General features: G+C 47.1%; 1 protein-coding gene across 1 annotated transcript in view; it reads right to left on the reverse strand.

Moving 5' to 3' along the window:
- The window catches only part of A4GALT (alpha 1,4-galactosyltransferase (P1PK blood group)), a 17,210-nt gene extending 3,898 nt beyond the window's left edge, over positions 1 to 13,312 (reverse strand). Inside the window, exons 1-2 of the mRNA XM_077757988.1 lie at positions 12,424 to 13,312; positions 11,589 to 11,745 (exon numbers count right to left, since the gene is read on the reverse strand). The gene's annotated coding sequence lies outside the window, so the exon portion shown is untranslated. The remainder of the gene's footprint in view (positions 1 to 11,588; positions 11,746 to 12,423) is intronic.
- Positions 13,313 to 15,043: the final 1,731 nt, after the last annotated feature.

Below are 15,043 nucleotides of genomic sequence, written 5' to 3' on the forward strand. Positions count from 1 at the left end.
CCCCCCTCCCGCCCCCTGCCCTTTTTTCCCCTGTGGGGAGAGGCTATTTTGGTCCTGAGTATTTTTAACCCAGTGTGAACCACACCGAGGAGTGGACAGACAGTTGGATCGAGCAAGGTCCTGGCTGCCCAGGGGCCCAGAGGTGCTGGGGTGACGTGGATCTTCCATGGGCTTGGAGGGGGGGGTCTGGGCCTGCTGGGGAGGCAGGATTTGCCAGCGGAGCCCGCGCCTACCACAGAGGGCAGTGCCAACGCCGAGCAGAGCCGTATTTGGTCCTGGAGCCCAAGATCCAGGAATAGAAACCACGCATGGGCCAGGTTGGCCACAGCCAAATACCCGTGTGACCTCAGGCCCGAGGCATGCTCCCCCCCAACCCCCCCACCTCCGAGCTAGGCCTCGCAGCTGTGGCTCAAGTCCTGACCCTGTCAGGAAAGCCTGACACACGGCTGCTGCCTCCTCCCGCCTCCAGCCCTGCACCAGGGACAGGCTTCCAGTTAGCTTGTTAACGGTGGCCACTTCCCTGCCCTGGGCCTTTCCATAGTTCTCCATCATTAGGGACCCCCCCACCCCGCCATGATCCATCTCAGGCAGGATGTGGGGGTGAGAAGCACACAGCTGGTGGGCCAGAGGGACAAAGGCCTGACCACCCCCTGCATTGGCCCTTGGCCTTAGTTTCCGGGCCCCACATCAAGAGCATCGGCATCAGGGACCAGACCCAAGTGCCTAGGAATGGTTCTACTACCTGAAGATTGTCATTCTTTCGTGGCCTACAATAGGGACATCTCCCCTCTGACCTTCCCTCGGCTCCCATGTCCAGCCTAGCTCAGCCCAGGGGTGGCTGACCATGACCCAGGCAGAACAGGGTCACAGTGATGGTCAGACACAGTCCTCACTAGACCTGTCGGGATGGGTGCTCACTGCCCCCGGGGCTCCAGAGCGAGGCCCCTGGAGACTCTGATATCCCAAGTGGGACACAGAGGCCCAGAGAGGGAAAGGGATTCGGCTAGGGTCTCACAGCGTCAGAGGTTGGAACCGGAACCCTTAGCGAGCTCTTCCTATCCCTCTGCAAGAAACATCCCCTCCCTTCGCCTTCCTCGAGATGCTTCAGGAGGCTGACAGCCCAGCAGGAGCCTCAAACCACAAAACCAAGGAGACGTACGAGGAACCAGACCCTGATCAGCATCTCGTGTCAGTGGCTGCTGAAACCGACGACCACAACTTTGGGCCCTAGCGCAGACACGTATTTTCTCACAGTTCTGCAGAGTGGAAGTCCAAGTCCATGGTGTCAGCGGGACCACGCCCCCTCGCGGGCTCTGGGGGAGAACCGTTCCTTGCACCTTCCAGTTCCTGGCGGCTCCAGGCATTCCTGGGCTTCGGCCACTTCCTCCAACCTCTGCTTCTGTCCTCACACGTCTTCTCCTATATGTGTGTCTTCTGCTCTGTCTCTTGTAAGGACACTTGTCATTGTATGTATGGCCCACCTCGCTAATCCAGGATCACCTCCTCATCTCAAGATCTTTAACTTAGTAACACCTGCAAAAACCCTTCTTCCAAAGGAGGTCACATTCACACGTTGCAGGGTTAGGACGTGACGTACCTTCTTCGAGGTCACTATTCATCCACTGCCCCCTTTCCATGTCTCTCTGTCCTGGAGTCTCAGAGCCACTCTCAGATCACACACTGCCTGGCATGTCATTGAAATGGCAGCCCGAGAGTGTGCCTAGGAGGGCCTCCCTGCATGGCAGGGCAAAGGCGTTAGATGTCACCTGCCCCGGGGAGTCCCAGTGGAGATGAGGCAGCCGTCTGCTGGCTTTGCCTGCCCAGCACCCATCCCCCCTCTTCTGATAACAGTACCCTGATTTCCTTTGAGGGACCACCTCTGACCCACAGACAGCCCCCCCCCCCCCCCCCCCCCCCCTGCCCTGGAGCTCTTGGGGGCTGGCACACGATTCAGATCTGATCTGTCTAAGGACTGTCATGGTCTCCCGGTCACAGTGAGTAGCTGGGGGGCAGGGCATGTAACCTAACCCAGGAGCCTTCCAATGGGGTCTCTGAGATGGGAGGGAGGAGCTGGAGGGAGAGTCGGTGTCAGGATGAAGCTGGCCCAAAGGCAAGCGGAGCCAAGCGATGGAGAGTGAGAGTTGAATGATGAGGTCATCTTTACATCGGATCCTGCTTTTGAAGCTGGTACATCCTGCACTTCTTAGTCATGCCGACCAATATATATACACACACACACGGACACAGAGGAAGGGAGAGGGCGGGAGGGGGGGTGAGGGAAGAGCCTGCCAAACTGAAAGCAGGGACACTTCTGGAGAAGGGACAGGATCAGGAACTCAGACCCTCTTTGGTGGGAAAAATCAATACCTACAGCTCAGAAACCCTGCTTGAAGGGTCCCCTATCCTGTCCCTGCACCTCCGCCTCCCCGCCCCCATCTTTCAGGGCATAAATATTTCTCTTAAAAAATTTTTTTTAATGTTTATTTTTGAGAGAGATAGAGCACGCGCAGGGGAGGGGCAGAGAGAGGGAGACACAGAATCTGAAACAGGCTCCAGGCTCTGAGATAGCTGTCAGCATAGGGCCTGACATGGGGCTTGAACCCACGAACCATGAGATCATGACCTGAGCCGAAGCCAGATGCTTAACCAACTGAGCCGCCCAGGCGCCCCAATAAATAAGTATTTCTACTGAAGAAGTAGGAGTTACAGTTATTAGAGAGTGATCCTTGTAAAAACGGCTGTTTTCAGAGTGGAGGTTATAAAATGTTCCTCCTTCAGAGCCTATAAGATGTTCTAAAGCCAGAAATCAAGTGAGTAATGGCTTGCTCTTTGGGGAATATTAGACATAAAAATTAGGGAGGTAGAGACTTCTTTTTCCAATAGGAATAAGGCAGATTCTTTCCCCCTTTGCTGATGTCATACAGAGCAACAGGGAAAAGAGAAAATAAACCACAAGCTATAGTGTTAGCAAAACCAGGGCATGAAAAACCCATGAACTCCAACTCACAAAGCTGGAACTGAGTTGGGCAGATACAGCAGTGGGGTGGGGAGGAACGGGGCGTAGGGGGGCCCAGGAGTGGAAGATCGTAGAAATCGCCACTTCTAAAAGGAGGACAAATAAGTTAGAAGAGAGAAGCTGTAGCCTGAATGAAGCAGGAGAGTTCAAGGTTGGAGGCAGGTGTCCCCTTGAACCCGGTTGGGTTCTGTGAGGCGAAAGAGCGGTGGATCCAGAGAAGGGTTGCATTTTACAGGAACAATCCATTTCCATCAAAACAGAGGAGGGAGACTTTGAACAGAGAAACTTAGAGAACTAGTCTGGCCTCTCTCCCAATTTCTACCAAAACCTCCTGTTAAATGCTGATCCAGGAAAATTCAACCAATTTAAATATAAAAAACAACGGCTAAAGGAATAAACACAGTGTCCATATAAGGATGCTACAAGAATGAAAGGGGAAAGGAACACTAATGTTCTCTTATGTAGAGAAACTATTCACTATAGTTTAAAAATACACGATAGGGCCGCCTGGGTGACTCAGTAGGTTGGGCATCTGACTTCAGCTCAGGTCATGATCTCGCGGTTCATGGGTTCGAGCCCTGTGTCGGGCTCTGTGCTGACAGCTCAGAGCCTGGAGCCTGTTTCGGATTCTGTGTCTCCCTCTCTCTCTGACTCTCCCCTGCTCACGCTGTCTCTCTCTCTCTCTCTCAGAAACAAATAAAACATTAAAATTTTTTAAATAAAATAAAAAACAAAATTCAGTATAGTAGGGGCGCCCGGATGGCTCCATCGGTTAAGTGTCGAACTTCTGCTCAGGTCATGATCTCACAGTTTGTGAGTTCGAGCCCTCCGTTAGGCTCTGTACTGACAGCTCAGAGCTTGGAGCCTGCTTTGGATTCTGTGTCTCCCTCTCTCTCTCTCTGCCTCTCCCCTGCTTGCTCTCCCTCGAAAATAAAGAAACATTTTAAAAAAATCACCACAAACAAATAAAAATTCCAGTACAAAATTACAGCATGAATTTAAAACAACAACAACAACTTTAAATAGTAATTCCAGCCATGAAGACAGATCAAAGAGCAGAAAGTACAAGAATTGGAGAAGAAATGATTAGGCAAAGTGACAGCAAGACATTAGGATGATGTGCGAGGACTACAGAGTCAGGAAAGAATTAGAAGGCAATACAAAAACATTTCGGAAATGAAAACCAGACGGCAAGAGATACACGGGAACGTGGACTCCATACAAAGTATCTAAGAGATACGAAGAGTAAAATGAGAAAAAGTCAACAAAATCCAACAGAAATCGTCAAGGAGATGGAAGAACTGAAGAAACAAGATGGAACGGACGGTAGAGGAAAGCCAGCAAATGTGCGACCAGGGCTCCTGCGGGAGACACAGAAAAAATATTTGCGACTATAATTCAGGAAAACTTACCCGAAATAGGGGGAGACTTGATCCCATGAATGGAAAAGGCACACCGTGCATTAGACAGCAGTGACCCCAAATGGTGAATCCGGAGACATATAGCAATAAAATCTCTGGACTTTAAACGTACAGAGAACGGGGTACCTGGGTGGCTCAGTCGGCTAAGTGTCCGACTCCAGCTCAGGTCATGATCTCACAGTTCATGAGTTCAAGCCCTGTGTTGGGCTCTGTGCTGACAGCTCAGAGCCTAGAGCCCGCTGTGGATTCTGTGTCTCCTTCTGTCTCTGCCCCTTCCCTGCTCATGCTCTGTCTGTCCCCCCTCCATCCCCTGCCAAAAATAAATAAACATTAAAACACTAAAAGAAAAAATAATAAAGGTACAGAGATCAATCTGTGGGTAGCTGCACACAGAGATCAAGCCATCTAGAAGAGAAGAGCCCCGGGCTGGCATCAGGCTGCTCTGCAGCGATACTGAATGACGGAAGAGAGTGGAGCGGCGCCTATGGCATCAGCCAGGAAAGAATGTTGGAGCCAACGATGAACACAGAGCCACGCTGTTCTTTAAATAGAAAGATTACATACCCATAGTTTTGAAGCATAAGGACTTGGGCGATATTTTTCCTCTGTGGAAAACCCAGGAACAAACTTCAGCCTACCAAATGGTGATTGGAAGAACAGAAGTGAGAGGCCTGGGGGCACCTGGGGGGCTCCGTCGCTTAAGCATCCGCCTTTGGCTCAGGTCATGATCTGAAGGTTCGTGGGTTCAAGCCCCGCATCGGGCTCTGTGCTGACAGCTCGGGGCCTGGAGCTGCTTCGGATTCTGTGTCTCCCTCTCTCTCTGCCCCTCTCCCACTCATGCTCTGTCTCTCTCTGTTTCTCTTTCTCTTTCAAAAAGAAATAAACATTAAAAAAAATTAAAAAAGAAAGAAGAAGACTGGACATATTTAACTGCAGAACCCCTTCTCCCCTAGGAAAGGGTAGAGATAGAGAGGACAGATTAAATGGAAGTGTTATCCAGCGTGACAACGTAGAAACGATACAACTACCAAAACCCTGGTAGGCAAGGGGGAGAGAAGGTCGAAAGTGGAAGAGGCCCTGGGGTTGCCTCATGTTTAGGGGGTGAGAGCTAAAAAATCAAACCGTAAAACTTTAAACCATTTAACGTACAAAGGTGAAAATAACGATGACATTACCCTATTTTATCGCATCTAATAAGACGCATCATTATGTTACGTACGGCTAAAAACATTAAACTGTTGCCAATGAAACAATGTCACTTTGCCTTTTTAATCATGTAGAATTTTATCTTGAAAAAATGGTTCAGTCAGGTTTTAAAATCACCCATCACGCCCCGTGCGTACATAAGAAGGAAAATAAGTGACATAACTTGGGTAAGGTGTCCCTGAAACTTCATTGCAGTTAAAACCTGATTCTTGTGAATGACCGCAAGTCAGAGACACCGGTGCCCATGTTCCCCCCTCCCCCACAGTCCCATCTCTTGTGCCATCAAGTGGGCCATGCAGCATTTCTTAAGAGCACTTCCCTGCTGTCTCCAGAATTTTCGTCCAAGTTTGGGTTTTTATGTCCTTGCCTGACTAGGCAATGACCCTGTCATGACCACCACCGGACCAAGAGTTTCCAGAGGCTTTATTTATTTATTATTATTTTTAAGTTTATCTACCTAATTTTGAGAGAGAGTGCGCGAGCAGGGGAGGGGCAGAGAGAGAGGGAGAGACAGAATCCCAAGCAGGCTCCGTGCGATCAGTACAGAGCCGGACACAGGGCTTGAACCCATGAAACTTGGGATCATGACCTGAGCTGGGATCAAGAGTTGGACGCTTAGCTGACTGACCCACCCAGGCGCCCCTCCAGAGGCTTTAGAACTGAGAGAAGATATGCCTTAATCACTCAGTACAGTATCAGCTGAAATGGGACAGTAACAAGAGAAAGGGGAACAAGAAAGAGGAAACGAGTTAAGTTTATTGTTGTTCATAGAAGAGAAACAATAGATACTATTTAACAAAAAAAGAAACTAAGAGTGTTATATAAAGGTGTCAATATAAATGTAGCCACTGGAACAAAAATACAAGCTTTCCTGAATATAGAAGGATTTTTTTTTTAATGTTTTATTTATTTCTAGGAGAGAGAGAGAGAGACAGCATGAGCAGGGGAGGGTCAGAGAGAGAGGGAGTCACAGACTGAAACAGGCTCCAGGCTCTGAGCTGGCAGTCAGCACAGAGCCCGACGCGGGGCCCGAACCCACCAACCGTGAGATCATGACCTAAGCGAAAGTCCGACGCTTAACCGACTAAGCCACCCAGGCGCCCCTAGAAGGATTTTTTTTTTTAAACACAGTGAAAGAATAAAGAATATAGACCTCCCACATGACAAAGATATACACATAATACACAGAAAGAAAAGAAACCACCTGTCACATCAGTATATATAAATAAGTTTACCTCACTTATCTTTAGTAGGAAAAATAGTTTTTATTTAGATCCCAAGCAAAACCCAACTCCATCCTGTATTTAAGAGATAGACACTTTAAAATGGTTTCAAGTAGGGGTGCCTGGGTGGCTCAGTCAGTTGAGCGTCTGACTTCGGCTCAGGTCATGATCTTGTGGTTTGTGAGNAGCAAAAGTATAAAAACAAATATAAACAAAAAGAAAGCTGGGGCCATAATCTTAATATCAGACTGAGAATTCAAGCCAGCCATTGCTAAGTGAGCCAAAGAAGGATCATTTATAATGCTAAAAGGTCTAATTCACAACATACCAAATAACACTGCAGCAGTTTTCAGGAATTAGAAATTACAGAATGCTATGATAAATAGACTGAAACACACTAATAAGAGATTGAAATTTTTTTTAATGTTTATTATTTTTGAGGGAGGGGGAGAGAGAGAGAGAGAGTGAGAGAGCAAGCAGGGGAGGGGCAGAGAGAGGGAGACCCAGAATCCCGAAGCAGGCTCCAGGCTCTGAGCTGTCAGCACAGAGCCTGACATGGGGCTTGAACTCACAAACTGTGAGATCATGACCTGAGCTGAAGTTGGGTGCTTAACCGACTGAGCCACCCAGGCGTCCCGCAAATAAGAGATTTTAACTCGCCACTCTTAACCCAAGTAATAAAAAGATCAAATACAAATAAGAATTCAGAAGATGTAAATAAAATAATCAGCGAGGTTCTACATGATATCAAACTCTCTATCTTAATAATAGCATACTCTCTTTTCTAGAGCTGATGAAGCGTTCATAAAATTTGAAAACAAAATGAACAAACCTTTAACTAGATTCATCAAGAAAAAAAGAGAGAGGACTCAAATAAAATCAGAAATGAAAGAGAAGAAATAACAACCAACACCACTAAATACAGAGGATTATGCGAGAATACTATGGAAAATGATATGCCAACATTGGACAACCTGGAAGAAATGGATAAATTCCTAAAAACATATCACCTTCCAAAACTGAATCAGGAAGAGAAAATCTGAAAAGACTCGATTACCAGCAATGAAATGGAATCAGCAACCAAGAAAACCCCCAACAAACAAAAGTCTAGGACAGGATGGCTTCACAGGTGAAGTCTACCAAACGTTTAAGAAAGAGTTAATAGAGGCGCCTGGGTGGCTTAGTCGGTTAAGCGTCCGACTTTCGCTTAGGTCATGATCTCGCGGTTCATGGGTTCGAGCCCCGCGTCGGGCTCTGTGCTGACTGCCAGCTCAGAGCCTGGAGCCTGTTTCAGTCTGTGACTCCCTCTCTCTCTGACCCTCCCCTGCTCACGCTGTCTCTCTCTCTCTCCTAGAATTAAATAAAACATTAAAAAAAAATAAAAATAAATAAATAAAAAGAAAAAGTTAATACCTATTCTTCTTAAACTATTCCAAAAAACAGAAGAGGAAGGAAAGTTTCCAAATTCATTTTATGAGGCCAGCCTTACCCTCACACCAAAATCAGATAGAGATGCTACGAAAAAAGAAAACTATAGGCAATATTTCTGATGAACATAGATGCAAAAATTCTCTACAAAATATTACCGAACTGAATCCAACAATATATTTTAAAAAAATCTTTGGGAGGGGCAGGGGGGAAAGCATTCAGCACAATCAAGTGGAATTTGTTCCCCGGATGCAAGGGAGGTTCAATATTCAAAAATCAATCAATACGATACATCGTATTAACAAAGGAAAGCATGAAACGTATAGGATCATTTCAACAGATGCAGAAAAAGCACTTGACAAAGTACAACATCCATTCATGATAAAAAAAACCCTCAATAAAGTAGGTTTGGAGGGAACATATTTCAACATAATAAAGACCATCTATGAAAAACCCACAGCTAACATCATAGTCAGCGGTGGAAACCTGACAGCTTTTCCCCTCAGATCAGTAACAAGAATGTCCACTCTCACCACTTCTATTCAACATAGGACTGGAAGTTCCGGCCACAGCAACCAGACAAGAAAAAAATATAAAAGGCACCCAAATTGGTAAGGAGGAAGAAACACTCTCACTATTTGCAGATGACGATACTATATAGAGAAAACCTAAAGATTTCAAAAAAAAAAAAACCCACAAAAAACTATGAGAACTGATAAATGAATTCAGTAAAGCGATAAGACACACAGGAATTAATATACAGAAATCTCTGTTGCATTTCTACGCACAAATAATGGAGAGGCGGCAAGTGGTGAAGTTAAGAAATCAATCCCATTTACAATTGTACCAAAGGGGGGCGCCTGGGTGGCTCAGTCGGGTAAGCATCTGACTTCAGCTCACGGCATGCTCTCACGGTTCATGAGTTCAAGCCCCGCATTGGGCTCTGTGCTGACAGCTCAGAGCCTGGAGCCTGTTTCACATTTGGTGCGTCCGTCTCTCCCTCTGCTCCTCCCTTGCTCATGCTGTGTCTCTCTCTCTCGCACAAAAATAAAATAAACATAAAAAAAAATTTTTTAAAGAAGTAATAAAATACCTAGCAATAAACTTGACCAAGGAGGTGAAAGACTGGTACTCTGAGAACTATAAAGTACTGATGAACAAAAAGAAAGATGACACAAACAAATGGAAAAGTATTGTATGCTTGTGGATCAAAAGAACCAATATTGTTAAATGTCTGTACTACCCACGGCACTTTATATATTTAATGCAATTCTTATCAAAATACCAACAGCATTTTTCACAGAACTAGAACAAATAATGCTAAGATTCGTATGGAACCACCGAAGACCCTGAGTGGCCAAAGCGATCGTGAGAAAGAAGAACGAAGGTGGCGGGATCCCAATCCCAGATTTCAAGATATACTACAAAGCTGTCGTCATCAAAACAGTATCGCGCTCCGGCACAGAAAACAGACGCACACATCAATGCAACAGAACAGTGAGCCCAGAAATAAACTCGTGCTTCTATGTCCAATGAATCTTCGACAAAGGAAGAAAGAATACGCAATGGGGAAGAGACGGTCTCTTCAATAAACGATGTTGGGAAAACTGGACAGCCACATGCAAAAGAATGAAACTGAACCACTTTCTTTTTTTTTTTAATTTTTTTTTAATGTTTTATTTATTTCTAGGAGAGAGAGAGAGACAGCGTGAGCAGGGGAGGGTCAGAGAGAGAGGGAGTCACAGACTGAAACAGGCTCCAGGCTCTGAGCTGGCAGTCAGCACAGAGCCCGACGCGGGGCTCGAACCCACGAACCGCGAGATCATGACCTAAGCGAAAGTCGGACACTTAACTGACTAAGCCACCCAGGCGCCCCTGGATCGCTTTCTTCAAACACACAAATAAACTTGAAATGTAGGAAAGACCGAGAGGGAAGACCGTAAACTTCCTAGAAGAGAGCACAGGCAGTAATTTCTTTGACCTCAGCTGTTGAAACCTTTCTCTGGATACGTCTCCTCAAGCAACGGAAAGAAAAACAAAGATGCATATGTGATTCTGGAATTTACAATTGAGTCTGAAGTTCATATACCAAAATAAACAAGCAAAGACCTAGAGGAAAACTCTGAGAAGGAGGGAAAAATGAGGAAGGACTGGAAGTTCTTTAGATTATTAAAACATACTATAAAGTTTCTTTTTCCCCCCATGTTATTTTGAGACAGAGAGAGAGAGAGCGAGAGAGCGAGTGCAAGTGTGCATGTGCGAACTGGGGAGGGGCAGAGAGAGAGGAAGAGAGAGTCCTAAGCAGGCTCTGTGCTGATTTCATGAACCATGAGATCATGACCTGGGCCGAATCAAGAGTCAGATGTGACTGAGCCACCCACGTGCTCCTATAAAGTTTCAGTAATTAAAACAATGCAGTCTTTTAAAAACATTTTTTAAGTTTACTTATTTATTTTGAGAGAGAGAGAGAGAGAGAGAATCCCAAGCAGACACCACACAGTCAGCACAGAGCCCTTTGCGGGGCTCGAACTCACGAACATGAGATCATGACCTGAGCCGAAACTAAGGGTCAGATGCTCAACAGACTGAGCCATCCAGGCACCCCTAAAACAATGCAGTCTTGAACACACACACACACACACACACACACACACACACACACCAGAAAACAAAAACAATGCAGTCTTAGCATACGAATAAACAGGGCAATGAAACAAAATCTATCACAGCAATAATGAAGTGTCCCCACATCCAGTAAAGGCAGTAGCTTCCATCAGTAAAGCAAAATGGGTCTTCTAAGGTGCTGGGCAGGTGGAAGCCCGTTTCACATCTCACAACATGCCTCAGGATAAACTCCAAACGTAAAATAATAAACCCCATAAACATGGAGAACAAAACATGGGTGAATTCCTTTATAACTTCAGAGTTGGGAAAGTTTTCTTAATTCTGTAGGAAATCCATCCGGAAGCCATAAAAGAAAAGATGAATAAACTTGACTCCTTGAAAATGCCAACTGATCCGGGTCCTCCCCCAAAATGCCATCAGGAAAGTCAAAGTAGAAGTAACAATGTGCGATAATTTTGTGCCCCTCGGATCCCAAAGGTCCAATTTTCCTAACCTCTAAAGAGCTCCCAGAAATCAAGGAGAAAAACGACCATCAACACAGAAGAAAAGAGGCTGAGCAAGGGCAGTTCACGCACATGCAAAACATGACCCTTGATCTGTCAGCAAGAGCGAGGATCTTTCTGTAAGTAAGAGAAATGCAAATCGAAACACTCAGATAGCATCTCTCACCTGTCAGATTGGCAAACATCCGAAACGTCCACACCACGTTCCTCTGGCCAGGCTGCGAGGTACCGGGGAGGCGTGTGGAACGGTACCAGTCCGGTGGTAGAGGGCAACCGAATCTGTCAGCACCCTTTCACCCCGCAATCCCGGTCTGTGAATTTATCTGCAGATAAGTGCAGTTTGTTCAGGTCACAGATTTGTTTTCGATTGCGAACGAGGAAAAACAACCCAAGGTCTTTCTTGAAGGCACTGATTACACATCGATACCACGTGAAACAATGTCAGCCTCCCACAGCGCAGGGATCAAGGCCTCCGACTCATCGTTGCATCCCTTGTGGCCAGCGCGGACCGCAGCACAACGTAGGGGCTCGATATACAGGTATGTTCTGGACGAATGAGTAAATGCTCCCTAACCTGCCCACAAAGCCAAGATAAGATATGGTAACGAATCCAGGGAAATGCCTTTTGCAAAGCGTAAGCCATGTGTGGATGCAGATTACAGCTGGTGGAAAGTGTTACCGGACACACCCTGCCTCACCGTCTGTGGCTACAAATTAAGGTCGCATGCCTTTGACTTTTCATTTATAGTACCTGAGGAGCGCCTGAGTGGCTCAGTCGGTTGAGTGACCGACTTCGGCTCAGGTCACGATCTCACGGTTCGTGGGTTCGAGCCCCGCGTTGGGCTCTGTGCTGACAGCTCAGAGCCTGAAGCCTGTTTCAGATTCTGTGTCTCCCTCTCTCTCTGCCCCTCCCCTGCTCACGCTCTCTCTCTTTCTCTCTCAGAAATAAATAAAAACATTAAAAAAAAAAATAAGTTGTGCAGTGCACAACATTAAAGTACCTGAGTGTTCACGGGTCCCAAGAGAGGAAAGGTGACCTTCCCCAAAGCTGCAGGGCTTGGAAGCCTGGGAGACAGGTTGTGAACGTAGGTAGATCTGCCCCCAAGTCTTAGGCCTCTCCTCTCCTCCCGAGGCCACCCCTCCCTGCCAGGGTCACCTCCGCTCTGCACTGGAGGCTGGACTGAAGATCGAGCTGCCTGGGCTTGGCTTCTCCGGAGCAGCGTGAAGTCACCCTCCCTGGGCTTTCTGCTCAGTTCAAAGGCAGCATAAATCAGCACGAATCTGGATTCCTTTGCCTTTGCTGTCTGGGCATGTCCACACACGCACTTACAAAGACCCCCCCTTCAGTGCCCGGGGGCAGGGGGTGCATGAGCTCTCTGCACTGGTCACTTGTTATGCCCAGAGATCACAGAGGTACAAGTAGCAGAAAACTCTTCGGCAGATAAAATCATGCCTGGCTTTGAGCCAAACTGGTGCCTTTAGCACTGAAGTCTACGATACATTCTGCTAATTTTTGTGTGTGGTGTCAGGGAAGATCGAAGTTCATAGTTTTCCGTAGGGACGGTAGTCGTCTGGAAATGTCTGCTCCCACACTGAATTACGTTGGCACTCTTGGCAAAAGTCAATCCACTGTTTAAGTGCGAGTCTGATTCTGGACTTCGTATTCTGTAATTGAACGACAGGTCTACCCTTAGGCGAGGACCACACGGACTTCATAACCGCAGCTTTATCGTTAAGTCTTGACATCACGTATTCCTCGTACACTTTGTCCTCTTTTGAAATTGTTTTGGCTACTATAGGTCCTTGGTATTTCTGTGTCCATTAAAAAAAGTTTTTAATGTTTTATTTATTTCTGAGAGAGAGAGAGAGAGAGGCAGTGTGTGCAGGGAAGGGTCAGAGAGAGAGAGGGAGACACAGAATCCGAAGCAGGTTCCATGCTCTGAGCTGTCAGTACAGAGCCCGACGCAGGGCTTGAGCCCACGAACTGCGAGATCATGACCTGAGCCAAAGTCGGACGCTCAACCGACTGAGCCACCCAGGGGCCCTTCTGTGTCCATTTTAGAACCAGCTGATCAATTTCTACCAAAAGCTGCTGGCATTCGGATCGGGATTGCACCGAATGCGTACGCCAATTTGGGGAGAAGTGTTATCTTAACAAGATCAAATCTTCCAATCCATGAAAAATAAAATCATGCCTGCAAAGGAAATGCCCACGGAAAAGGCATTTAGAAATTCTGGCCTGGGCACGCCTGGGTCGCTCAGTCAGTTAAGCATCTGGCTCTCAATGTCGGCTCAGGTCACGACGTCACAGTTTGTGGGATCGAGCCCCACGTCGGGCTCTGTGCTGCCAGCACAGGGTCTGCTTGGGATTCTCTCTCCCTCCCTCTCTGCTCCTCTCTTACTCGTACATACTGTCTCTCAGAGTAAATAAGTAAACTTACAAAGAAAAAAAAAGAAAGAAAGAAACGTCCTGAATTAAGAGTCTAGAGTTCACTCTCCTTGGAAGCAAGTTTCCACATTGCTTCACTTTTTCCTTTTTTACTGTATTAAAGATGAAAAATAATTGGCAGCGAAGGACAGTCAAGCCCTGCCCCAGGCAGTGCGCACATCACAGCATTGCCCATACTGGGTATCCTTAACAGTCTGTGCTGATAGCACGTTACCTGTGCAAGGGACCTGGCTTCCATCTTCTCCGCACTTGCTCTGTGTTCTGGAAGCATGACCTCCCCTACTATTTCTGAGCCTCAATTCCTTCATCTGTGAGAAAAAGAGCTTGCAAAAGACAATCTCTATGGATCCTTCTAGAAAGACCTTCCAAATCTGGTTTCTCCAGCACCGGTCCTGCCCAGAGCCACCACTGACCTCTCTAGACACAGCGTTTCAGGGCCACCTGCCCCTTGGTGTCAGGCCAAGAGCACGGGCGGATAATAAGGCCACGGGGCGGATAGTTCACAGATAAGAGAGCTCCTGCCCAAGTTGATACGAAAGGTCTTCGGGGAAAGAAACCCTTCCAGCCCTTGGCATCACACACAGTACCCTGATCCTGCATTCAACAAATGCTTGAACACCCACTATGTGCCCGCCCCCCACTCCAGGGTCTGGAAATACAGACAGCAGTGAACAAAGCAGATGATCTTTGGCTTCATGGAGCTGAAATTCTAGTGGGAGAAAATTAACAGAGAAAGAAATACATCGAGTGATAACGTGTGCTCTGTTGAAAAATTCAGCAGGAAGACTGGACTGAGGACCGGGGCAGGGGTGCTACTTTACACAGACCAGCGGGGGCTGGGCTCTCTGAAAAGCCCACATTTGTGCTGAGACCTGGAGGAAGTGAGGGGGCAAGCCTTAGGGCTATCTGGGAGGGGAGAGTGTCCAGGGAGGGAAATCAAGTGAGTGCAAAGGCCCTGGGGCACGTGTGCCTGAGGTATTGATGGAATAGCAGAGTAAGCAAGGTTCGAGGAAGGACAGGAAGTCAGAGAGATCATGAGGAGAGGGGGTCATGGGGGTCTTGAAGGCCACCGGAAGGATCGGTCTCTGTGACTGGGATCGCTGCCATTGGGAGATTTTGAGGAGGAAGGGGCTACCAAGCGCCTTACACCTTAAAGAGATCTTTAGGATCTG

Source organism: Crocuta crocuta, unplaced genomic scaffold (genome assembly GCF_008692635.1).
Source record: "Crocuta crocuta isolate KB4526 unplaced genomic scaffold, BGI_CrCroc_1.0 scaffold143, whole genome shotgun sequence".
NCBI lineage: Eukaryota > Metazoa > Chordata > Mammalia > Carnivora > Hyaenidae > Crocuta > Crocuta crocuta.